Source organism: Chelonia mydas, chromosome 1 (assembly GCF_015237465.2).
Source record: "Chelonia mydas isolate rCheMyd1 chromosome 1, rCheMyd1.pri.v2, whole genome shotgun sequence".
Lineage (NCBI taxonomy): Eukaryota > Metazoa > Chordata > Testudines > Cheloniidae > Chelonia > Chelonia mydas.
The window spans coordinates 249,783,149-249,811,117 of record NC_057849.1 but is presented as its reverse complement, the minus strand read 5'-3'; the positions used below and the strand labels follow the sequence as shown (position 1 = coordinate 249,811,117).

The following is a 27,969-nucleotide window of genomic DNA, read 5'->3' as shown; positions in this document are numbered from 1 at the left end:
CTGAATGCAGTAATTCCAAAGTTGCAGGATAGCCTTTTGCCTCCAAATTTCTTGATTTGAGCTGGTACCAATGTGGTCATTTAATATTTTACTGCTTTCCCCTTAGGCAAGGGACTGTGCAATCCTATGTTTCTTGGCAGCACATTTATTTGCCATGCAATTTTCCTGAAATATCATTTTTTTTCTTAGATATAGAAAAAGAATCTCTTCTGACCACTGCAGTCAGACTCATTTCTAGAGAAGTACAGAACCCAGCCTGACCTTTACTGCTGAGACATGGCTGGAGAACACCATTGTCAGACAGTTTGCCAAAACGAAAACAGCATGTGATCTTGTTGCAGATGTCTTTCACACTACAGAATTAATCATCTCAGCTCATTTCTTGGTTATGACCTTGTCATGTGAAATAAAACCCAGGGAGATGTCTGCTTTTCCAAGGAGAGTAGTCACTGAAGTGGTATCTCGAGGAGCAGGAAGAGAATTCTAACTATAACTTCCCGCCTATTGATTTGTGTTTAGTAGAGAGTGGTGAAGAGTATGCAGCCTTTTAACACACTAGTACTGCGAACACGTTACCCTTTATTATTTTGTTAAGTTTCTTAATTTTTTAACTGTTGTGGGCAGAGTTTTATTGTGGGTTGTTGATGGGGCTAGCTGCTATTGTCAATTAACTTATGTCAGACACACAGAATGCTATTAGGTGCCTTTCTGGCATATTTAGAAGGAATATCCATCTGAAGATTTCATAGAGCTTTACAAATCCTAATTAACAGAGCCTCCCAATGCCCTCCCCTCCCCACGCTGTACTGTAGTTAAGTATTAATATCTCTATTTTACAGATGGGAGAAATACGAGACACTTGGGTTAAGCACTGAAATCTCACCCAGCTCACAGGTGCCTAACTCCATTGGCAGTCAGCACCTAATTCCCGTAGGTGCTTTAGAAAATCCCGCTCAGTGACATTAATGCTTTAGGGTATGTCTACATGGCAGTCAGGAGGTGTAACTGCAGCAGGCATTGACATACCCAAGCTAACTTGAATAATAGCGGTAGTAAAGCCATGGCAGAACAAGTGGCTGCCCAGGCTAGCCCACCTGCCCACAACACAGGGCACAGGCTTGAGTGGCCACTGTCTGTGCATGTCTACGCATGCTGGAATCACAGCTCCCGATTGCAGTGTAGACATACTCTTAGTTCAACTAAACCAGTGCTAGTTTGGATCTAGTCAGTTTAACTAAATTGATGTAGCTGGTGCAATTCCCTTTAGGTTGGTTTAGGTGTGGGTGCTTTTTTTTTTTTTTTTTTTTTTTTTTTTTTTGCAGTTTAGTTCCTAGTCAATTTTATTATAGGTTGAACTAGGCTTGCTTTATCTGATCACCATTACAGGTTAAAAATCACACCTTTCATTTAAACGGGGGCTGCTCTGCATAGTACAACAGTGTTGTCAATTCTTGCGACTTTACTACAAGTTTTACAAACTTTGGTACTTATATTGACACCCCGGTTCCTGGCGTTATGCGTGAGATTCTCAGCTTTCATTAAAAACGTATCTAGCCTTCATGGTTGGGGAGAAAAGGTTGAAAATGTGACCCAAATGCAACCTAAAGGTTAAAAAAAAATAATCAGAAGGGCAATAACTTGACTTTTGGCTGAATCATGAGAATATTTTTAACATTGAATATTTGGGGGTGGTGATACTGTTGTATACAAGGCCTAGCTGGTGAAACTCTCCCCAGTGCAGAAGGCCAGCACAAAGGACACAGTTAGGCTTCAGTGGTGCATAAGCTAAGTGGTGAATGGGCCTTATGCTAGCTCTCTGCATAGGGGAGAATTTCCCTCCCTCTGAATTGCTGCAGGTTGGAGAGGAAACTGTGCCACAATTGGGACTGGAGCTCCGATTTGGTACGTCCCAAACTTTTTGCATTTAAGGCCCAGTTGAGCAAAGCATTCACATATTTGCTTAAGTCCCATTTAAGCTAGACAGACTCATAAATAGAAGAACTATTTAAAAGTCCAACTAAACCTCCTGTTTTTGAAAAACTTGACCCACACTGTTAATGTGAGAAGGTCTGGCTCAATGTCCCTGGTTAAGCATGTGCTTAAGGGTTTTGCTGAACAGGAATGGATTTAAGCATCAGGGCCTAACTTTGGCACAAGTATATTTAGCCTCTGCAAATGTAAATACATAAGGAGAGAGAAAATTACTGCTTTTTGCTAGAAAGACCATCCTAGCTACTGCAGGACAAGGTAACTTTCTCAGAGTTGATCATGTCATTCGGGTGACCCTACACTGCAATTCCAGTTGCTAGGACATTATTACATTTACACAGTGAATTTCACCCTGAAGGATCCCCAAGCACCACTGAAATGCTGTCACCTTTGCAACATGGGTGGTGGCAACAACAGGCATACGGCATGCTCCACAACAATGGGGAAAGGAGGGGCAACCTCCTCAGGCGACCCACGTGTTTCAAAAATAGGAGGTATGGACGGGCTTCTAAATCCCTATTCGGGCACCTTAAGTGGCCTGTTTTCCCCCCCAAGTGCAGAGCCACTGAGATTAGTGGGACCTGCTGGGTGCTTGCCGCTTTTGAAAAGCAGACCGCTCATTTAGTTGACTAAATGGGGATTTAGGAGCCTAACCTCCTACTTCTGCAAGGCTTGGCCCTGATTAATATGTCAATGTTTGAACATTTAAGTGCAGTTGGTGACCCGCTTACAGAGTACTATGGAATCTTTAGTGTCTATGGAGAGGAGACAAGCTGGTTTTGTGATTCATTTAAAATATTAATGATCAAGCAAACAACTATTTAAATATTTCAATTGTTTTATTACAGGAAAAAATCCCAGGTTTGCAAAAAATTACAGAACTAGGTAGGAGACTGTTGTTCTAATCCTAGCCCTCCTAACCCACTGTGTGACTTGGGCAAGTCACTTCACTTCACTTCTCTGCACCTGTTTCTTCTCCTACCCTTTGTATTATCTGTTCAGATTTTCAGATGTCAGCCAGAGACTGTCCCTGGCCCCTGCCCTGTGTGTCTGGACAGTGCCTAGCACCATGGGTCTCTGATATTCATTGGGGTCACCAGGTATTACTGTAATACAAATAAAATGAAAACCAGCCATTCTACCTTCTTTGCCTCTTTCCCAGAGTTTTAATCCATACACAATGGCCTAACACAAGCAGTGTAGACAATCTGGATCATCTCCTGTGTGTGGCATTCCTCTGAATGTTGGCCAGGCGCATTTAAAGTGCAGTTTGATGTTACAGTCCTGGAGATGGGAAGAACATTCTACAGTTGGCTTCCCATGTCCTATGGAAGTCGACTAGCAGGGAATTTGTATGTAGGATGTCTAAATGCTGTTGTCCAGGAACACACTGCTGTTTAAAGAAAAGGTCTTTTCTGAGGGTAGGGGGGAAGAAATAAGAAATTCAACAGCTGAAATTGGTACTCTCTTCACAAAGCCACAGGAGCAACATTATCCATTAAATTAACTGGAGTTACACAAGGGATTAATTTTTGCCCCTGGTACTGAACAAAACACCCCTGTTTTAGTTAATGGCAGAATTGACTTCCGTTGACAGCAGTAGGAGCAGGATAGGGCCCAGTACCTTATTTTACTTCCAGATTCAGAACAACTTCTAAAGTTTGCAATATTCTAATATGTGTGTTTTCTTGTGGCTCTGTTTTTGGACTACATAGAGGAATTACTGGGAGATGTTCCATGGCCTGTGTTATATAGGAAATCAGTGAAGATGATGTAATGGTCTCTTCTGGCCTTAAAATTTATGAATGAATCTTTGCAGTTGTATACTTTGTACTTCCCCTTCCATATAATTAGTCCTAGAGTTTCTCCTCTCAGGGCATACGCACATTACCATTAATGGGAATTTCATATATCCAGGCAAAAGAGAATAATGTCCCATTTTGGTTTGCAACTAAACTGGGTTGCCCACCATTGAATTCACTCCTTAAAGGGCACATTCCAAATTGGTGCTTATTGTGCCTTTTGCTCTTTCAATATGAAGAAACTACCTGGGCACAGTTAGGTCCCAATTACCATATAGACTAAAAAGACACAAACATGTCAGGCCTAGCTACATATATACCACTGCTCTGGGTCTGGTGGCTTCTAAACCACAGAACACAATGAGCACCACTAGAGGGCTCACTAACTATTTAAAAACCCACTCTAGTTAAGAAAAAGAACAAGAGGACTTGTGGCATCTTAGAGACTAACAAATTTATTTGAGCATAAGCTTTTGTGAGCTACAGCTCACTTCACCAGATGCATTCAGTGGAAAATGATGAAGTGAGCTGTAGCTCACGAAAGCTTATGCTCAAATAAATTTGTTAGTCTCTAAGGTGCCACAAGTCCTCCTGTTCTTTTTGCGGATACAGACTAACACGGCTGCTACTCTGAAACCACTCTATTTGATATACACTCTACAGCACTTGAACTATTCAGCCATCCCCAGAGCATGGAAGACAATCAACACCATGCAGGAGACCTGCGACTGGGAGCTTCACTCTAGACTTTTGCCTATTGGGTCAGACTTCTTGAAGAGTGCACTAACTTCACTGCTGTTGCAAGGTGGTGTAACTGCGGTGAAATCAATAGTTGTGCTACCTGTCATAGATATTAAGGTCAGAAGGGACCATTATAATCATCTAGTCTGACCTCCTGCACAACGCAGGCCACAGAATCTCACCCACCCACTCCTGCGATAAACCTCTCACCTATGTCTGAGCTATTGAAGTCCTCAAACCATGGTTTAAAGACTTCAAGGAGCAGAGAATCCCCCAGCAAGTGACCCATGCCCAATGCTACAGAGGAAGGCGAAAAACCTCCAGGGCCTCTTCCAATCTGCCCTGGAGGAAAATTCCTTCCCGACCCCAAATATGGCGATCAGCTAAACCCTGAGCATATGGGCAAGATTCACCAGCCAGATACCCAAGAAAGAATTCTCTGTAGTAACTCAGATCCCACCCCATCTAACATCCCATCACAGGCCATTGGGCCTATTTACCATGAATGTTTAAAGATCAATTAATTGCCAAAATCATGTTATCCCATCATACCATCTCCATAAACCTGTCGAGTTTAATCTTGAAGCCAGATAGGTCTTTTGCCCACACTGCTTCCCTTGGAAGGCTATTCCAGAACTTCACTCCTCTGATGGTTAGAAACATTCGTCTAATTTCAAGTCTAAACTTCCCGATGGCCAGTTTATGTCCATTTGTTCTTGTGTCCACATTGGTACTGAGCTTAAATAAGTCCTCTCCCTCTCCGGTATTTATCCCTCTGATTTATTTATAGAGAGCAATCATATCTCCCCTCAACCGTCTTTTGGTTAGGCTAAACAAGCCAAGCTCCTTGAGTCTCCTTTCATAAGACAGGTTTTCCATTCCTCGGATCATCCTAGTAGCTCTTCTCTGTACCTGTTCCAGTTTGAATTCATCCTTCTTAAACATGGGAGACCAAAACTGCACACATTATTCCAGATGAGGTCTCACCAGTGCCTTGTATAACGGTACTAAAACCTCTTTATCTCTACTGGAAATACCTCACCTGATGCATCCCAAGCCCACATTAGCGTTTTTCATGGCCATATCACATTGGTAGGTCATAGTCATTCTGTGATCAACCAATACTCCAAGGTCCTTCTCCTCCGTTACTTCTAATTGATGCGTCCCCAGCTTATAACTAAAATTCTTGTTATTAATCCCTAAATGCATGACCTTACACTTCTCACTATTAAATTTCATCTTATTACTATTACGCCAGTTTACAAGATCATCCAGATCTTCCTGTATGATATCCCGGTCTCTCTAAATTGGCAATAACTCCCAGCTTAGTATCATCCGCAAACTTTATTAGCACACTCCCACTTTTTGTGCCGAGGTCAGTAATAAAAAGATTAAATAAGATTGGTCCCAAAATTGATCCCTGAGGAACTCCACTGGTAACCTCCCTCCAGCCTGACAGTTCACCTTTCAGTATGACCTGCTGTAGTCTCCCTATTAACCAATTCCTTATCCATCTTTCAATTTTCATATTGATCCCCATCTTTTCCAATTTAACTAATAATTCCCCCTGTGGCACGGTATTAAATGCCTTACTGAAATCTAGGTAAATTAGATCCACTGCGTTTCCTTTGTCTAAAAAATCTGTTACTTTCTCAAAGAAGGAGATCAGGTTGGTTTGGCACGATCTACCTTTTGTAAAACCATGTTGTATTTTGTCCCATTTACCATTGACCTCAATATCCTTAACTACTTTCTCCTTCAAAATTTTTTCCAAGACCTTGCATACTACAGATATCAAACTAACAGGCCTGTAGTTACCCGGATTACCTTTTTTCCCTTTCTTAAAAATAGGAACTATGTTAGCAATTCTCCAATCGTACTGTACAACCCCTGAGTTTACAGATTTATTAAAAATTCTTGCTAATGGGCTTGCAATTTCATGTGCCAATTCCTTTAATATTCTTGGATGACTATTTAATATTCTTGGGCCCCCTGATTTAGTCCCATTAAGCTGTTTGAGTTTCACTTCTACCTCAGATATGGTAATATCTACCTCCATATCCTCATTCCCGTTTGTCATGCAACCATTATCCCTAAGATCCTCATTAGCCTTATTAAAGACTGAGGCAAAGTGAAGCAGGTGCATTGTTCTTGGCATTTATAGGCGGGTTCGCTCCCCACTAGTAAAGCAAATGCTCTTCAATGGCTGACCCACATATCAAATGAATCTTAGGAAGCAGCTGTCGTCTTCTCTATCCACAGGAAGAGCACACTGCTGGTATTCACTTAGTGATAAGAGGTGATTATAGGTCTCAAACTGAAGTGGAGGGAGACATCAAAGGACTCTCACGGTGCAGCCCAGAGGTCAGTTAAGGTAACGCAGCCACTGACTGAATTCATAGGGTGATACCAAGTCTCCTGCCAAATTGACCTATATTCCATGTACTGTCTACCCCAGGACTTATTAAAATTGCATTGTATATTATCCTAAGTGTGCCCTGACTCTTATTTTAAAATAAGTATATTAAATATTAACTCTGAAGTTTCTTGTGCTATGGCCCAGAACCAGCATTTCATTCTATATTCTGTGCAGGGACAAAGTCACTTATTGACTTCATTGGCTCAACGTGGAAAAGAGACGCAAATCTGCTGCTGATTCTGAAACTGCATCTTCTTAACCTAGGGATGAATTTGATCTTGCAGGTTTGTTTTTTCTAAAGCTGCACAGTTAGTCTCCTTTAAAGACATGCTTGTGATTCTAAGTTTAGCTATGTCAGTGCAAAGCAAAGGAAAATATACCCAGAGGCTATTTGAACAATTTACTCTGGGTGCTGAAATAACAAGTGGAATCGGATCTCACCCATGGATTGGGTGAGAGGCAAATCAAACAGCTAGTACGTGCTCATACTTCCCACTGAAGTCATTATATGCTGGGCTTCAGTAGCAGTTATGGAAATGTAACTGAAAGGATAACGTGGACCCTGTTCTTAGGTTTGGATAAATTCACTGCTAGAGTTAATTAATTGCAGCCTTGATTGAGGAAAGTACTTAAGCAAACACTTAAATCCATCCTTGGTTAGGATAGCACTTTAAGCATGTGTTTAAGTCCCACTGAAGTCAAGAGTGGGGATGGGGTGGGGGCAGCAGGAGAGGAAGATCAACACATGTTTTAGTTTATTCACTAAGTTAGGCCTTGATTCAGGAAAGCGCTTACAGTTTTTGAAGACATGCTAAAATGCATTTGTTTTACCCTAATGAGACTGACCCTCAGTCACGGTTTCTTTCCTGTTGGCATGGTAACCTTTGAGACAGATAAAAGACCATATAAAAACGGAAAAGTTTCTCACTCTCCTGACGTGGCACCAGGGTGAAGCAGGACAACACACCACGAATAGTTTCGTCAGCTCTCAATCTCAGGTCCAGCAGCAACAAATAATTAGCCAACAGTCTGATACCAGAAATAGCTACTAATAGAGGTGCTGGCCTCATTTAAACCTCAGATGAAATACAAAGGAAAAGAGACCTGTTTGTTTTTTTAAGGGTTCTGCTCACCTGGGGATATATATGTGTGTGTGTGTGTGTGTGTAACATAGATGGATCCTTTAATGTTTTGAGAGTTAACAAATCAGCTGCTTTCCATGCTCTTGACTTCTGTAGAAACTGTCAGGTAGGGTACGTGTGCTGAATATTAGTTTTAGTTATCTTTAAGTGACATTAGATGGAATACCTAAAGCATGGCTAAATTCAAAGAAAAGAGAAACTGTGTGTTATTGCTAAGCTCATCCCGTGCCTTGCAACGTCAGGGCCTGATCCAGGGAGGGGCTGAGCTTCTCTTGCGAGTTGCTGATCATCATCCATTATTTTTCTTCAGGACACTCAGCTCTTTGCTGGATCATGCCCATAGCTAGGCATGTGTCATGGTTTTGTGCTGTTTCTCCGCAGGGGCATATGCTATTGGGACCTGCATTTGCTGACAAATTGACAGCCATCAACCTTCAACACAGAGAACTACAGATTTATTGCCAGAGGATAAATTACAATAATGAGCTAGGAGGTATTTTCTTCTGGCTACATAAGCACAGCAGGGTGAGCTAAACTTTGAGGGCCTTTCCTGGCTTCATGGTCAAGCAGCATCTTCAGAATCTGACCTGCTAATTGAAAACATTTCCTTAAGTAGTGTGTTATACTTCAGGCTTTATGGGTATTTGGCTTGTTCCAGTTCATTTAGATATCTGCACTTAAGGCATTTCCCTAATGGGGGAGTGAGGAAATACCCGTATGTCACTAAAAAAAAGATTTTCCTCAAATACCTCAGCATTGGTTAACCTCCCAATTTGCCCTTCTCAAAAGAATATCTGTTGTAGTGAAGACTTTACGTTATTTTGGACCAGAAATGTGTACTGTAGGTCAATAATTTAGAACTGTGCCTTGAAATAAATTTAGCTGGGGGTTTGATTTTAAAGGTAACCCAATAGATTTGGAGATATTGTCAGAACTCTGCTTTATTTAGTCCCATGACAAATCTGTAAATATTAACAAAAAGAAAGGAAGACTTGTGGCACCTTAGAGACTAACCAATTTATTTGAGCATGAGCTCTCGTGAGCTACAGCTCACTTCATCGGATGCATACTGTGGAAATTACCACTATACATACAGACACCATAAACAATAGCTCCTCCCACCCCACTCTCCTGCTGGTAATAGTTTATCTAAAGTAATCATCAAGATGGGCCATTTCCAGCACAAATCCAGGTTTTCTCACTCTCTGCCCCACCTCAGACAAACTTACTCTCTTGCTGGTAATAGCCCATCCAAAGTGACCACTCGCATCACAATGTGTATTATAATCAAGGTGGGCCATTTCCTGCAGGAATCCAGGTTCTCTCACCCCCTCACCCCCCTCCAAAAACCACATGAGAGAACCTGGATTCCTGCAGGAAATGGCCCACCTTGATTATAATACACATTGTGATGCGAGTGGTCACTTTGGATGGGCTATTACCAGCAAGAGAGTAAGTTTGTCTGAGGTGGGGCAGAGAGTGAGAAAACCTGGATTTGTGCTGGAAATGGCCCATCTTGATGATTACTTTAGATAAACTATTACCAGCAGGAGAGTGGGGTGGGAGGAGCTATTGTTTATGGTGTCTGTATGTATAGTGGTAATTTCCACAGTATGCATCCGATGAAGTGAGCTGTAGCTCACGAAAGCTCATGCTCAAATAAATTGGTTAGTCTCTAAGGTGCCACAAGTCTTCCTTTCTTTTTGCGAATACAGACTAACACGGCTGTTACTCTGAAACCTGTAAATATTAGACACTTAAAATCCATCTTTTGTAGCTAGACTACTAAAGTTTAGCTCTACTAAAGTCAAGGTTGAATTTGGCTGTAACCTGAGTCTCTACAACAGGGGTGGGCAAACTATGACCTGGGGGCTACATCCGGCCCTCCAGACGTTTTAATCTGGCCCTCGAGTTTCCGCTGGGGTCAGTGGCTTGCCCAACTCCGTGCAGCTCCCAGAAGCAGCGGCATGTCCCCCCCTCCAGCACCTACACGTAGGGGCAGCCAGGGGGCTCCGCACCCTGCCCCACCCCAAGCGCTTCCCCCGCAGCTCCCATTGGCCAGGAACCATGGCCAATGGGAGCTTCAGGGGCGGTACCTGCGGACAGGGCAGCGCGCAGAGCTGCTTGGCTGCGCCTCCGCGTAGGAGCTGAAGAGGGAACATGCTGCTGCTGCTGCTTCTGGGAACTGCTTGAGGTAAGCGCTACCCGGAGCCTACCCCCCTGACTCTCTCCTGTGCCCCAACCCCCTGCCCCAGCCCTGATCTCCCTCCCACCCTCTGAACCCCTCGGTCCCAGCCCGGAGCACCCTCTCATAACCTGAACTCCTCATTTCTGGCCCCACCCCAGAGTCTGCGCCCCCCAGCCAGAGTCCTCACCCTCTTCCGCACCCCAACCCCTAATTTTGTGACCATTCATGGTCTGCTATACAATTTCCATACCCAGATGTGGCCCTTGGGCCAAAAAGTTTGCCCACCCCTGCTTTAAATACAACTTGGAAATAAGCATTCTGGCAGTATCCTAAACTGGCAACAAAAGAGAACAATGGCGAAAAAGGTGCGGTTAAAATAATCAATTTAAATGCAGTATTTTTGGAGGACAGACGGGAGCCTCAGGAAGGACAAAGATCATGAACTCAGGATAATTTGAAGAGGAATATTAGTGCTGCAGCATTTCTTGGGACCTAACATACAGAAGGGAAACTTGGTGTCTCAAGTTGCATGTTCTAAAAGCATGTTGCATAATATTTTCAGTGTTATAAAGTGGCTGGTAGAAAGGAAAAGAATTTAGTTTGGCAGATTTCCAATTCATTGTCTCATAAAACAGTAGCGAAACCAAGGAAAGAAAAGGCTAAACCCTTAGTGTAAACTGGTGTTGCTCTGTTGTAGGCAGTGGAGCTACACGCATTTATACCAACTGGAGATCTGGCTCCAAAAGTCTAACAATCATGTGACTTTGATCTGGTCCTTCTATGACAGAAAAAGACAGTATGTTTGATGAATTTGTCCACTTTTGGCTCATACCATCATAAATCACTGTTCATATTAAAAACTAAAAGTTCCTACCATTTACGAATTTAATTTAAAATGAAAAACCTTCCTGCTGCCTCACCTGCATTGCTCGAGGTCACCATACACTTTCAGTATCTGTTATGACACTGCTAACACATTGCTGAATTCCATAAAAAGGAAGAAGAAAAGGAGGACTTGTGGCACCTTAGAGACTAACCAATTTATTTCGTTAGTCTCTAAGGTGCCACAAGTAATCCTTTTCTTTTTGCGAATACAGACTAACACGGCTGTTACTCTAAAACCTATAAAAAGGAAGAGGTTCCCAACGCGGTAACTGGAAAGAATCAAGGGGAATGCAGTTACGTTGCAATCTGCCTAGATTCATCCAAAGCTGTTCGCAGCAGGGGCTTGAGAGTTCCCATCATTTCACTTTGGGGAATATCCCCAGTAGCCACTGTATATTGCCCCCCTGATGGTATGACTGCCACATTGTTTCAGACATGCTGTGGACAGCTATCACCAGTTCACGTCTATGGTACACTGCAGTATGAGGAGTATGAGCATCCTGATACAGGAGTCAAATCCAGGACCTAATGGGTGAGTTAAAACAGACCTTTCAGTTTGATCTTGTAAACCCCCTGTGTGCAGAACTCCCACTAAGGTCTATGGTAATTTGACAGGTGGAGGGCTTGCAGAATTGGGCCTTGAGTCATTAGACACTGATCTACAAAAGCCACAAGCTTTTGAGCAGCTGACTTAAGTGGGAGGGCTGCAAGGCAAATTATCTCTTAAATAACTATGAGTTATTATAAATTAATGTACAAAGCACTGATAACTTCTTTGGGCTTGGGCTGACATGTTTTAAGATAACTACAGAGAAGAAAGGATGTGCTAGGACACCAAGCAGAGGGAGTAACCTGAAGTTTTGTTCTATGTTGTTAGCTCCCTACTGTATCCTTTCTGAAAGAAAAGTGTCTTGAGAGACTTGAATGAGGACAGGGAGGGGGCGAGAGAAGTTGGGTGTGGGTGGGCATTTCATATATAGCAACACCAAAGGAACTGGAAGTTGCCCAAAATCCTGCTTTTTCACCTTCCTACTTAGGTAGCAAAAGAATAGTGTGACTCCATGCGTTTAAAAAAATCTCCTATTAAAATGCTATCAGCCATTTATAAACTTAAAGACAATAGGAGTTTCCAGCAAATATTTCTGCAGTAGAATCTACTCGCACAGCAATATCATTTACTAGGTTAGAGAGAAAAGTGGGCTTCCTCTACCTCTTTCTAACTTTTTGTTTTCTTCTGATTAAAGACAAATATCAGAGGTTCCGGCCCAAAGCAGAGTGGGGGTTGGAGCTGGGGTTTCTCACACCTCTCAGGATGAGCCCCAAAGAGAGACCAAGACAGGATAATGACAATATGCAATGAAGAGGGGTTGTAAGTGAAATGAAAATTTCCCTCCAAGCCATCTCAGTTCCTGTGCACAAAGAGAAACCCACTGGCAGTAGTAAGCAGCAAACAACTCCACCGCAAGCTTCCTTAAGTAGCAGCTCTGATTGGCACAATGCTGTTGCAACTGCTTTCCCTCAGTGCCCCTTCCCATTAATGCCAGCACGAGCCAGCAACAATGCCAAAAATACACAAGGCACCATTTTAATGCTCTGCAAATTTGACCACCAGGCACTTTCTGAAAAGGCTGCATCTCCCTGGGTCTAAGCACAACAGGAAAACAATTGTGACACAAATTCCCAAATAACCACGTGAGAACTAATTCAGCAAGTTCCTTGTTACATTTTTAAGCCCCTTAAATTGCCACATAAAGCCTTCTGACGTTAAAATCTATGGGAAATTTTAAAAATAATTCATATGAACTGTATAACATCTTGTTACCTTCCTGTCTGTCTGAGTTTTGTCTCACCTGATAACTGATATAATAGTTCATCTATTTTTAGGGCAGGGTGCAAAATTTTAATTTACAGTAAAATCAACAGATTTTTCCTTTTAAACTAGTTTGGGGTGTGTTGTTTTTTTTTTAAAAACCTACTCGCTCCTTTCTATTTTTTCAAAGTTCTCACTCTTAGCTCATTTCCTTGGGAAAAGCTTACGGGGTGGGAAGCCACTCTTATGGTTTGCTTTCTGTTTGCTCCTGAATTGTCAGGCTGCAGCCTATGGCTGCTTGCCTTGCATTATGCTCCTTTCGTGGATTCTGAACACTTGCCAGGTTCTATTTTTTTCCCCTCCACTGATCTGGTTAAAACGCTGACTCCCCTTTTGCTGCTTTCTTAGCCTTGTCCTGCTCCGCCGGCTGCTTGAAGACTCCATCAGGAATGGGAGGCAACAGAGCTCCAGCAATAAGTTTTTCAAATAAGTGCCAGGCTGTAGCTGTCAGGATGTAAACCCTTAAACAGCTAGGTCCTTCCTATCTCCTGGCATATTCCTTTTTACATTGCCTAGCTCCTGCTCACCGGCTCTGTGGGGTCATAGGATTTGGGAATGTTGCCCTCTCCCCATTCCCATGAAAACAGCAGGGCAGGACCCAAAAAGTGGTAGGAGAAAGGGATAGCTACAATACAATGGCCCAAGAGAGGCACAGTCTGTAGCCAGGGGCAAGTCCAGACATTCAGCTGTGTGTATGGCTGGGGTCAACAGCATGCACTAGATGGAGGTGCACTCGCCTTCCTTATAATGGTGCAGCAAGGTATGCCTGGCATAGCCTCAACCCTGCCCACCTTGAGCCAGCCTGCCCAGCCCAGGCATAATGGCTTCCATCCCAGATGAACAGCCAGCACCCTTCCCTTCATCCTCTGGGTGGTTCTCTAATGGGAGGGTGGTGCCTGTTGCCGTAAAGTGGTACCATCTGGAGCTTCTCCTTCAACGCAGGTGCGATTAGCGTCATGTGGTTTAAACCCGCTGCACTTTCCCCCCACATTATAGCCTTGGAAAGGGACTAGGTTAAGAGATCCTTCAACGTGACTATAGTTCTATGCGTACGGAATGGGTTTTCTTTTTACTTGCTTGTCATTGTTTTTCAAGGGAAACGGCTCTTTTTCTCTTGGTTTAACAAGGAATGCGAGTAACGTGGAAAAGAATTAAATTCATACGCGATGGATGGGCTTTGAAAGAGCAGAAGACCATATTTCAGATCATGCCTAAGGACTGAGAGGGCAGGGAGGCTGACCTGCCTTCTCCTGCCTGGAGATGGTAGGGCAGGGTGGAGGCTGCACCGGTAAGGTGAGTGAATAGAAAATGTCCTTAGCTAGGGCTAGCAGTATGACACTTTAACCCAGCACTAAATTCACACACTACTTGACAAGATAAAAAGGGCAAACCGTGAAGACGTGGTCCATCTGCTAGCAGAGGCCACACTTTAAATTATTGGCTGCAGCTGGAGAACGTGTGCCTCTGTACCCTCCATGTAGGATTTCCAACTGCTGGATTCACATAAGTAAGGCGCCAGTGGCAACTTCTTCTGGCTCACTTGCACTGTCCCTCTCTGTGCTGCTGAGTGTGGGATCCCTCCTGCCCAGTACACAAGGAGGTGCAGAGGCCCAATGAAACCTCTGCAAGGGTCCCACAGAGTTGCTATGGCACAAAGCACGGTGAATTTCTAGGCGGCGGATTTGCCCTTTGAACACTGATGCTAATACATCTACTGTAAGGTGGCTGACCTAGCAATATAAAATAACAGGGGCATAAAATGCCTCAAGATACCTTTCATGTTTAATTTAAAATGCAAACAGATTTACTGGCAGGATGTTTATCCTTTCTTGTTTAAATTATTGATAGTGGTTTAGACTGGGTGACCCTATTACATTAAAATAAATGCATCAGCTTAGACCAGGAGTTACAATATCTTTCATTGCTAGAAAATGAAGCCGAATGCATGCTTGTATCAGAGATGCAGCAGTTCCAGACCAAGGGGCTATTGTACAGTTAGTGAATTCTGTGATGACACAGACTGTTTTAAAGACAGCAGCAGGGCAAGGCATCAATCCTTCCCTTTGCGAGCATTTCACAAATGGGGGTGGAGTCCAGTTGAGCTCTCTGTCAGTCGGACATCTCACGCTGTTGGTCTGGAGACACTTTGGATACTGTGTTTGCTCACTTTCCGTTTTTGACTTAGGGCGAGATGAGACTGCTTACTCCCCACACAAAAGGTGGGGAGGGCACCAGGAGATTTCTCTTCATGCAACCAGACAAGAACCAGGCACAACAGCTCTCCAGCATGCCAGGGCTTCTATGCACCACTGTTGCTGCAGGAACTAGCAAACCTAGAAACATGGCTTTCCAGAGAGGCTGCCTTGTCTGCCCCTGGAGACATTGTACCGCAGGGCGGCACAAGCTTCCAGGAGTTCTAGCTAGGGAGTTCTCTCTACCCCCAGTTCCCTTTTAGCCCTTAAAATATGGCTCCACATTCAAGAGAGACTAAGATGATGGCATTGGAAGGTTTCACCCATTGTCATGTCTCAATGATTTCAAGAGCAAATATTCTCAGGTGACAAGTAGAAATAGTTAACCCCTATCCCTGACTTCCAGCCCTGCAAACTCCAGCTGGAGCTCTAAAAGTCACAGCTTGTTAGTTTTTCCATTTCATGCATTCTCACCAGCAAGAAGGGTTGTGCAGGCCAGATCCACCTCCTCTCAGCACCCCCAATGATTTGTTCATTTAAAAAACAAAAACAACCGTCCCCAAACCACTTGTTTTCCTAGCTAACGTGAAATGTGTGCCGCATGTTCGGAATAGAAGAGCCTGCCCGCATTCCAAAGCTACAATGATACAAGTGGGGGAGCTTCACAGTATATTGACTCTGGTTTTTATTCATTTTTCTCTTTTCTTCACCCATCATCTTTTTGCCTTCATAAATAAAGCAGAAACACTGTATTGGTCCAAAGCACTTCCTCTCACATTAGCAATCCCACCGTGTTTTGGCTGCACTGGAAGAGCCCCAGCACTCCTGTCGGCAGAGGTTGGAGGCGTGCCCGGAGATCATTGGAATTCTACAGGATTTTGATAGTTTAAGGTTCACATTTATTTTTCATTCTGCCTATTGTCTGCTCTGACTTTTTTCACTGTAGTGTCTCACTAGCTGTTCTCACTCTGGCCTCTGCTGCTCTTTTTTAAAACTTCTCCTGTGCAGAACTCTACCAGTCCTGGGTTCACAGTCCAGTTGAACTTTCAATCCCACAGTTCAAGAAGAAAAAAAGACGCAAACACTTTCCAAGGAAGGCACAAATATTAAACAGAATGGATAAGAGGCTGCTCCAAAACATACATACTATTTAGAAGATTAAGATAAAGCAGCTACCACACACTGCTACTTTAACCCTGATACAGAACATCTGCTCCTGGTTAGCTTTTAATGATTCACAATCTCTTGCCTGCATCTACAATGAGAAAAGAAACACTTGAGTGGAGCTAAACAGCAGGTTAGTTTATCCCATTGCGAGGAAGAGAGAATCCTTGCCATGCTTAGCTGAGCCGACATGAGCCACTAAACAGCCAGCCAGGAGACTTAAAGCCCACACGTGGAGAAAAGGGATGCCCTTTTTTGCAGCTCAGAGTTGGCTCTTGCTGAATTTTCTTTTGACTCCTGCAGCCTATGGACCTAAATTAGTCTCCTCTTCACTCCACACAAACACTTTAGATGGAATTATTACCTCCCCCGCCACCCCTCATTGATTTTTCTATGCGAGAGTCGATTGTACCAATAATGCTTAAGAATCCAACTATGGGCCTGACCTAAAGCCCACTGAAGTCAATGGGAGTCTCTCCATGAATACAGTGCACCTTGGATCAGGCCCAAGAATGTTAAAATCTGGGCAGACAGTAGGTGTGAACTGCAATATTAGGGTCTGAGGTAGCAGATAGATACACACACAATAGGAATAAATCCTAGTTGCAGTTTTAAATTCCAGTAAGTAGACCTCTGGCAGGGAGCACAACAGGTGGTGACAGGATGGATTCCTCCTCCTGAAGCTGCATCTGCAGCCACTCTTGCAGACTGAGGGCTGGGATAAAAATAACACTTCGCTTTCATATGGTACTTTTCATCTGGAGACATCAAAGTCCTTGACACTTCCCCTGCTTCCAGATGTGGAAACTGAGCCACAGAACTAAGCCACAGTTCTTGTCAACTGTCTGAAATGGGCCACTCTCATTACCACTTCAAAAGTTATTTTTCCTCCCTTGGTATCCTGCTGTTAATTGAATTGTCTCGTTAGACTGACCTCACACTTGGTAAGGCAACTCCCATCTTTTCATGTATTTATACCTGCTCCTGTATTTTCCACTCCATACATCTGATGAAGTGGGCTTTAGCCCACGAAAGCTTATGCCCAAACAAATGTGTTAGTCTCTAAGGTGCCACAAGGGCTCCTTGTTGTTTTTGAGCCACAGAGAGGTGCTCTCACACTGCTGCACTCCCCCTCCTCTGCCAGCAGAGCCACACTGCCATAGTGCCACCCAGTCAAGCCCTGCCCCTAGCCTCTCTCTCCACACATGCCCAGCAGCACGGAAGAAGCCCCTACAGAGCACAGCTCTGCCTTGGGCAAGGCATGCTAACCCAGTGTGGCCCGCTCTCCCAACTTGGTTATCTGTCTTGACTCTGGGAGCTGGGACTGTAAGACAAAAACATGTGTTTTTTGTGAGAATTTCAGCCTTTTTTTGGGGTGAGTTTCTAGCTCTCCTGCTTGATACACCCCAGAGACTGGGTCCTAACTCCTGATTATTGAACTCTTGGGATTGGCAGGACTGGCTAACCACCCGCAGGGGCTCCTCGCATGCTGCGTCACACTCTGCACAGAGAAACCGTTCTACCGGTGGGGCTTGTCAGGCCCTCCACAGCAGCAGAGACTGGGGAGGGAGACCCTGGCAGGATTTGCCTTAAAACATTGCCAAGGCTGCTTCCACACTATGGCCCCAATTCAGCACAGCACTTAAAGCACATGCTTAAAGTGCTGTTAAAATAAGTGGGTTTTAAGCACATGCTGAAATGCTTTCCCGAGTAGGGCTGCTTTAATGAATCAGAATCTATGGTTGAAACGATGCTAGTTACATTGGGCCTATGATAGATGTGAGCAGGGTTTCAGTGGTCGTAGACAAGGGGCCAAAAGTTATTGCTTGGATGCACATCCTACCTTCATTGTCATTTGTTCATTTCTCACCACAGCTCTTGAGAACTCACCTCTGGGTTTAATTGCCAAGCTAAATCAGTGACACTGAGGAACTTAACAGCTCGGCAATTGGCATTATCTGTCTGTTAAAATGTACAGCGCCTATTCTAGCAGTACATATAGCTGGTTTGATAGATCATAAACTTTCTGAATCACTGAGATCTGAGCAAACCCTTTAGTTCAGTGAAAGTCGTCAGTGCCCAGATGTTTTGCAATGGAAGAAAATCATGGAACCTTGTACGCACGAACAAAGAGCAGCTTCATGTTTGTTTGTTTAAATGTAAGAATTTAAATGAAGATTTAGCGCCTCACTGGAAATCAACCAGTACGTTACAGGGAAAATAACTGGCCCATGCATGTGTACTTACCAGGCTAAATGTAAAAGGTGGTGTTGTTTTCCTGGAAAAGTACTACATGTTTCGTAAGGAGCAGAGACACACAAGAGGGATACAGTTTCTGTGGAATAGTAGGGCGAAACATTGTGCCAAATGCGGCCAGCTTAGAGAACCAGTATTAATTATGAGAAACAAAGGATGTCGGTGGGTGAAGCCAAAATAAAATACTACCAACAGTCCAAATTAACATGCAGGTTTTTACTAATCCAGACACCAACATCTCTAAATGGGTTTAAGGCACGGTACGCATTGTAGGTGAGAAGGCGAGAAAGTTATAGTGATCCAATTGCTCCCAGGCAGCCTGTAACTATCTGGCTTTAAATGGCAACTAGCCAAAAATGTCCTTTATGTCACTTTGATGCTGGCACATACCGTGAAATATTCTGAAACTCTGGCCTACTAGACAGGATTTAGTTAACTGATTAAAAAAGCATAGCAGTCCCCTCCAAGGAAGCAGGTGAACAAGAGCCTCAGAGGGCAGATGGATGCATTAGAAAATGAAGGGAAAGAACCATAAAGAACCACAATAAATAATACGTGCAGTAAAATATTGCTCTTTTATCTCTGGGCTGAACAGCTTCTTTTGAAAATGCTCCATGCTTTTGATGGCAGAGAATGACATCTGTGTGTGACAAGAAAGCAGAAATGCCTGTGATAGATGTGAACTATTAAATAACAGGGAATATTTGGGGAATTAATATTTATGAAATGTAAAAGACTATGGTAAAATAAAAGCTGACACAAACTTAGGAAAGGAGGATGATTTGAGTTAAGGCAGATGTAAAACCTGCAGTCTGTCTATTCTGTCAAGAAAGTAATTCCCCTCTCTGAGGTCTCTGCACCAAGCAATGTCAAACGAAGAAGAAAAAAATATATATTATAGGCCTGATCCAAAGTCAACAGAAAGATTCCCATTGACTTCAGAGGGCTTTAGCTCCAACCCTATATGAATTTCAGCTTCTAATAGGATTTGGGGGCTAGCACTCTCCCCCATGCCCTCAAACAGACAGATTGTCCACAGCCTGGATGCACAATACCTTTCCATAACTCCACAGATTCAGCTGACAGTAGTGAAACAGGTACTTGTCTCAACAGAATGGAATCCTGATGGGTGGTGGGGGACCCTTGATAGTGTGAGAATAGATGCTTTAGAAGTGCTAATAGAATCACTGGGGGATTTTTTCAAAGGCACTCAACTTTCCATGGGAGTTAGGTGCCTAATTGCCCTTTATGCCTTTGAAAATCTCCCCCATAAGAGACGGAAAAAGCCCTGTTTGGTCACCCAGTCCAACTCCCTGCCATACCGCACTGTTCCCTGCACTACTGTACAATCTCTAGTGTGCTGATTAGTCTTGTTTTTAAAAGTCCCACTACTTTTCTTGGGAGCTCATTTTACAGCCTAATACATCTCATTGCCAAGAGATTTTTTTCCCCAATATTCATCCTAAATGGGCTCTTTCCTAATTTATTTCCATTAAAGAGCGAGCTCTGTGGATAGAAGCTCTTAAATGTTGGAATGGCTCAGATAAAAAAGGGCTAAATCAAAACCACTGTGACAGCCTCAGTTCTGAATTTGTTTCCTTGTGGGTGCATTTCTTGGATGTGACTTTAGTTTGAGGCAGGGTTATGTTTAGTTTCTAGATGTTGTTTGCTCTTGTTTTGACCCTGCTGAATTGCAGTAGCATAATCATAAGGCTACTGTGAGAGAGCTGTATATATGGATGCTAAGGATCTCAAAACTTCAGCTGACGGATTACATTTCCTCCTTCACAGAACCTCACTGAGAAAAGCTTCTTGATAATGTGGTAGAAAATAGGTTCTCCAGACCCATGGCTCAAGGAACAATGTAAATCACTGTGTTCTCTGCACCAGAGCATAGATTTAGAAGAGTGTTTGATCTTCAAAGGGAAGAACGTGTTTCAGCCAAAGGATCCTGTCAGCACACACTGGCAGCTGCTGCAGACAGGTTGAAATAGTTTCTTCTCTGCAACCCTTCCTCATGTGAGTAGTCCCTACTCTCACAAGCTGTCCCAGTGACTTCACTTGGACTAGTCTCGTGAGCAAGGGTTGCAGAATCCGGTTTAAAACTGTCTAAGGAACAATGGCATCCTTCTCTTTGTTCTCCTATCAGCTATTGCCCAGATTTCAGCCTATTCTCTAGTGGCGTAGGTGATTGCAATGCTAGTTACGTTTACTGGCTGACCAGCTGGTTTGCCTGGAAATGATCAATCTTTATTGCAATTCAGAATGAGCCCTTAGTCTGGGGACTGAGTCTGCACTGCACCCATCCCCAAATTGAACCGATCCAGTTATAACATGATACAGTTATAAACCTGCTTTGAAAAAAATATGCTTCTTCTCTAAGAAGAAAGACCCCCTCACGCAGCATCTCAGGCTTTTTAATATAAATTCAGAAGGAAAAAAAAAATCCACACAGGGACACTAGCAATAACCAGGCGTTGGAGTACAAGGGAACGTGAATAAAACACAGCATTAAGCTGCAGCCATTCTGCTCAACCTCAGAACATAAAGTTTATTGAATGACTCCCAGAAGAGGGGGAAATGTATGTGGCCCTTAGTAATAAAGTCTATAATTAGTTTTTATAGAAAATCCACAAACTATACTCAACTCCTTACCGAAGTGTTTTTTGTTTGTTTTTTGGAGTCGGGTAATGAATGCTTTACACCTCTGCACACTGATAGGTGGACACCGAAATGAAAGCTTAAGGCAGGTTTTGTTTCAGCTCACAGGCCTATCCATCTGGTCTAGCAAAGGAGGAGAAAGTTCTCAGTTATACCTGTTTGGTCACAATTGGCCAGCTCCCACCACAGCTCCTTTGTGCCACTTTGGCTGTCCAGCCAGCTGAGAATTCCCAAGTGTGGCAATCCCTGATGGCCCTGAGTTAATTCCACCCCTCCTACTTTCACATATAGCATGTGGCTCAGGAGAGAGCATGGCCAGATCCTGCTGCATGCTGGCGATCCCTGGCTGGTGTCACGGCCCCTTTAGGGCCACTCTCAGTCAATACAAGTTAGAACAATCCTGAGGCTGCTCTAACTTGAGCCAGAGGCTGAACTGGCCTCCAGCTAGCCACAGGATTGGCGGAATGGGGTGTAACAACTGATCCCTTCTCTTCAGCTAAATAGGAAGGACTAAATGCTGTGCAACCCCAATAGTGTTCATGGAGAAAATCAGGGCAGAAATTGACTCACTCTCTCTTGCTCAGTTCTACCATCTGGCTTCTTCAGCTCCTGTCAATCTGACTATTTTGCTGCTGGGTCTGAAGTCTCCATATTAAACCAATTACTAAAAAAAATAAACAAATGTATGGGTGTGTAAATCTGTGTGACTGCAGATGGATAGATAATGTTTATTTGAGTTTTATGAGGTTTTTAAAACTCAGCACCATAGAATGTAAAGTTTAAATAAGTTCAGGACTAACACACTCTACAAGCACTATAACAAACTACTTGTCTGCAATAGTCAATGAAGCAAAGTTTTGGATGTTAAGGAAAAGTTAGCACATGGAGAGGAGGACACTGGAGTCATTCAACAAGTGACTTAGTTATTCTGGGTGCTACGAAGAACGGGATGTTATTTTGGGTGAGAGTTTGCAGGAATTGACTTTAAAAACTTTCTGATAAGTTCATTTGACTTTTCATATGGTCCCTGTTTGCTGTTTATTTGTGGCTTTACTGAAGCTGGATGCAACATTCTGAAACGTCTTGTAAATCAGTTACTGCATGGACCTTTAAATAGCAACTGATTAAAACTAAAAGCAATCTCTAATTATATAAGAGAAACCACTCAACTGGTTATAGCTGTGGTCACCACACAAGATGTAAATTCTCTTCCTCTGAGGCTCAACAAACTAGACAAACCACAGACTGTTCCCAGCATGGATCCTTAATAACACAATGCCACTCCACACAACACTCACTTACCCTAACACATCAATGTATTTATTTTTATAATTTCAGACTCTGGAAAAGACATCCTTCTAGTTAAGGAGTAGCACTCAGCATGGAAGTGGACGTTTCAGAAAGGAGTGTACCAATAAGAATACAGCCGACTTCCACATAATCCAGTTTGCTCGTGTCTTTATATCATGCTTTCCACTCAAATATCTCAAAGCAACAGACATTCTATCAAGCAACGTATATGGTCCTCACCACTACGGTATCTCAGTGTCCCCGTGGAGTAGGTAAATACTATCCCCATTTTACAAATTGGAAAACTAATCCAAAGTGAAATTGACTTGGCCAAGCTCACATGGTAAATTAGTGGCAGAGCCAGGGGCTGGTTCCATTGTTCTCTCACTTCTAGAAGTGTAAATCAAGAGTAACTTTATTGAAGTCAAAGAAGCTACACTGGTATAAAGTGACATGAGAATCAGACCTACGAGGTCCTACCTCCCCATCCTGTGATTTCACCGCAGGCCATACTCTTTGGTTTTCTTACCTAGCTTACCATTTAGCGTAACTCTTTGGTAGGGCTGGTCAAAAATCTTATGTCAAAATTATTTTTGACAGAAAAATTGGATTTTCCACCAAAAGAAATTTTGCATGAAAAGTGTCCCCTAACTTCAGAAAGTTAACTTGGTCAAAAACCTCACCGAACACCAGAAAACAGAAATGTTTATGCCCCATGAGGCAGCTCATAACTCCCCAAGAGGACAGAGTGTGATGCATCATGGGAGATGTTGTCTAGGCAAAGAGTCTGGCCTATTGAGAACAATGGGAGCATGAAGTGCCTGAACTACAACTTTCATGAGGCATCATGATAGCATTTCCGAACCAGAATATTTGAGTTTTCAGCCAAAGTGTCAAATATTCTGTGGAAGAAAAACCCATTTTCTGAACAGTTCTACTCTTTGATTCACCTCCTTCCCTTACATGTGCACTTAATTCCCATTGAATTCAATACAGGGGGATGTTTACACATCCAGAAGTAGACTTTGGCCCTTTGTGTGGTAAACAAGCACTTCTTCCCTCACAGCTCATCTTCTCCTATTTCATCCTGCCATTAAATCATAATGCTAAATATATGACATCATGGAAAAGGTGGTGACAACAGATGATGCTTTCATTATCAAAAGGGGTCACACCTGGCATTTTTACTGAGACAAAACTCCCAGTGGCCTCATTAGGAGTTTTGTGTGAGTAAAGACTGAAGGGTTTGCTCACAGGATGTAATTTCACCACTGGATCAAGAAGATGATGGGTGAGATCCTTGCCCCATTCAAGTCAATGACAAAGCTCCTATTGACTTCTATGAGGTCAGGATTTTGCTGTCTGTCTGTGTGTGTATGTGCGTGTGTAAGCAATAGGGTGCTAATCCCTGACTGGTGCTCCTAGATGCAGGTGCAATACAAATAATAAGTAAAGGAGAAGCTTGGTTGTGTAGACCCCAATTAAACAGCAAAGAAAATGAACAAGATAGACAAATACTGGCAACGTGCATTTCTTTTTGTGGAAATGTTTCCCTTTTAAGACTTGCTACAGGATGAAAATTCATTTCTAAAAGGCTTCAGCTTGTGCATCAGCAGTAGTTTGTGAGAACAGCCATAACTTTTGTAGTGCTGAAATACAAAGGGTGCTCTATTTTATCTACAGATCCTCCAAGACCATGTGCTTTGGCATAATTGCTCCATTTTATCATCGTTGCTCATATGATTGTTCTGTACATCTGATTAAAATGTTCCACTAGGATCTGGATTTGGAAGCTGTCTTTTTGCACCATACTCTGTAGTGCATGGTCAAACAGATGATCTCCTAACCTGAATGGAGAATGTAAGGTCAGAGGTATTTCTTTCTTGATTTATTGGGCAGTTTTCGTGCTGTTCAGAAGGATTTAAATGTCTGGGGAAAGGATTCTGCTTTCTAAAAGTGGGCCTAGTGCTGGAATTCTTATTCAGACAAAACTCATGTGAATTCAAATGGTGTTTTGCCTGAGTGAAGACTGCAGGGTTGTTTTTAAAAAAGTGATAATTTGTTCAACAGACTGACACTGATCCCTGAATGCATCTAGCTCAGCTGCAATTTCTTTTAGTTTTTTTTTTTCTTGGAAGACCTGTGTGCATGCAGGCAACATGCATACGCACGCACAGATTTCGATGGTCTGGCACATTTCTGAATAGAATATACTTTTCCATCCTCACATGTCATTTTTTCTGTCTGCATTAGAACAAAGGGGACATCTGGGCTCAGCACAACATTTTTGTACCTGTGTCAACAACCCCATTTCTTTACCCAGCTATCTGGAGCGAGTCTGTATGGAGCTTTCGTTTTGGGCAGTATGAGGGGATCCTCCCTCGCCCCAATTTATACCCCACTCTCCTAATTCTCCTAGTTGCCACAGACTTTTCTTTGACCAGGGATGGATGGGACTCCCTTTGGAGCTCTTCAGCACTGCTCCAAGGGTAGCCAGAAGACTTACTATAAAGCAAGAAGCGGCACCTTCCTTTCTCCACGCCCCCCCATCAGAAGCACCGTGCTGTCTCCAGAACTGCTGTAGCTGATTATTTTGTATTAGACCCAGGACTGGAGCGCCATCGTAACAGGTGCTGTACAAACATAAGACGATACGTTTCCTGCCCCCAAAGAGTTTAGTCTAAAAATACAACTGACATAAAAGGCCGGGGGAGAAGGATAAAATTAATCAGGGTGCTATCATATCTGAGGATATCCTCAGTGAGTCTCCTTCCATTTACTTCAAAGGGACTAAGTACTCAATCTTGCGTCCCTCATATGGCCACGCAGACCTCTAATTACAGGGCAAGGAAGCCAACAACCCAATATGTTTTTGTTTTAAATCATTTATGCCCCGCCCCCCTTTAGCAGATTGACATATGCTTTTAACTTACTGTTATAAGGTGGACATCTGGTAATGTAGTCGATTGCTATTTGTGTCACTGCACTTCATATACTTCAACGTAATTGATATACTGCAGCACCTTGTAAAATACCATTTGGAAGTATGCAATTTTTTTAAATTAAAAAGCAATTCTCTGGAACATTTTAATTTGGACTTTGGAGAAAATAATGTAAGTTGCTTGGCCTGTATATTTAGATTCAGATGAGACAGAGCACTTACACATTTTTTTAAAAAAGCAGACTCTTCAACATCCACAACACACAAGGAAAAAGCTGCATGGCTGGAAATGTCCATCTTATTACACATAATTTCTTGTTCTACGGATTATTACCCTGGGCATCTCATCTAAGAATGTACAAATCAGTCTGGTCTTTGATGACCACATCACATCCACTGGATGGCTGATCAATCGCGAACCGGAAGGCTATTGATTTTAACATGGGTTTTTATAAAGTTGTGTTATACTATCATATTTTCATAGCAACATATAGCCTTAGAATTTGAGGCAGCAATTACAGTCCAGGCAGCGTTCCCTCTGATGGGAAGGCCATTCAGACAGAAAAAGCTGTTTGAAAGGACAGCTGAAGCAACAACTAATTTCTGCATTTAGATCCATAACATACAGAATATCAGTGAGTATCAACAGGAGTACCACCTGGGGAGTGAATACAGAATAAGGATGAGAGACTTGCACTTTCATTTGCAGTGCAGATCGGAGAATAGAATTTTGCCCTGACGTTTGAAAAGAACTTGATGAAAATGATTGGTTGATGCCATCATCAGTCTCTTTGCTGAATATTTCATAGTCGTGGGGCCTGATTTCAGTGGTTAGATCTGTGTCAAGTGCTACCAGATCAGAATGACAGCGTTTTATATACCCACTTTGCAAAGGCAGAAACAACTATACAAGGTGCAAAGCAATGAAAACTCAGGCCCAACCTGTATACTTGTATACAGTGATGAGCTGCCAAAAGCTGAAGAACCGGTTCCTTCACTTGCTCCGGGTCTTCGGCGGCACTGAAGGACCTGCCTCCGAAGTGCTGCGGAAGACCCAGAGCGAATGAGGGGCCCACCGCTGAAATGCCGCCGAAGACCCGGAGCGCCACCGGGTGAGTAAAAATTAAAAACAGATTCTCAGGGGAGCCTCCCCAGCTGACAGCTCAGGCGGGCTGGACAGGACCGTCCCGCGGGCCGAATGTGGCCCTTGGGCCGGAGTTTTCCCACCCCTTTAACAACTGGTTCTAAACCGGCTTTAAAATTTAACAACTGGTTCGCTCGAACCGGTTCCAGCTCACCACTGCTTATATATCTCTATTAAGTACATAAGATCCCTATTGCCAGGTTACCCGAGTAGTTTGCATCATAGCAGCTAACATATTAATAGGAAGTATGTAGACCTCACCTATGTATTATTTATGTTAACACCCAACTGCAATGTTAAGAGGAGAGAGAATAAGTTAATATTACTACAGTTAATACGACCAAAAATCTATTGAGTGGAAAAATCACCAGTGACTTCAATGACCTGTTATTAGCAATTCCTATCTTGCTCATATTACTTAGCAACAGGATTTACCGGCTGATTTATGTAGTCTTTAGAATACGCCATCTCTGTAGGCAAGATTTTCAAAAGTGCTCAGCATTGGCCTAAACTCTGCTCCCACTGAAGTCAATGGGATACTTACCATTCACTTCAGTGGACGCAGAATTAATGCAGTGCTGAGCCCTTATGAAAATCCTACTCTCTCCCTTTTCGTAGGTTTGCTCCATTACCGTTTCAATTAAGGAAATCAAGTATGTTGATCTTCAGCGATAATAAAGCAAGTCCAGGCAGCGTTCCCTCTGATGGGAAAGTCACGGAGACAGAAAAAGCTGTTTGAAAGGAGAGCTGAAGCAACTAATAAATGCTGGACTTTTAATGCAATAGCTCATTGAGCTAGTGGCACGATTCATCTGATAGGACTGACCGCTTGTTCCACTTCCACTCATTTGAATGGGGTCTGTAAACAAGTCCTTGGCAGATATGTAGCCTATTTGTTGATTTTTATTTTTGTTATAACAGTTAAAATCACACACAGATTCATAACAACGTGGGTCTTCACTCCACTGCACACAATGGCTACCGCCCTCAAGCATCAGCACCTATTACCTTCCAATAATGCACTTAGCACTCGGCGTACAAAGTGTGTTTCCATCTATTTTTTTTTTATTTGCACTTGAAGCACAGAGCATTTAGTCTTTGACTTTGTCAAACTATCTCGGCATTCACTGAATAAATATCCTGAATGAATATTCAACAAATAAATATCTTGAATAAAATATTAGGAATCGTGAAACTCCTAATAAAAGACTGAGAAGGCAGGTCACAGTTTTATATTAAATGTGACATTTTCCACAATGCTTACCCTGCAAGGGATAATGACCTA

At 42.9% G+C, this 27,969-nt stretch overlaps 1 protein-coding gene across 8 annotated transcripts in view; it reads right to left on the bottom strand.

Moving 5' to 3' along the window:
- CHST11 (carbohydrate sulfotransferase 11) overlaps positions 1 to 27,969 on the bottom strand; it is a 261,448-nt gene that overhangs the window by 5,287 nt on the left and 228,192 nt on the right. The gene's annotated exons all lie outside the window — the stretch shown is intronic.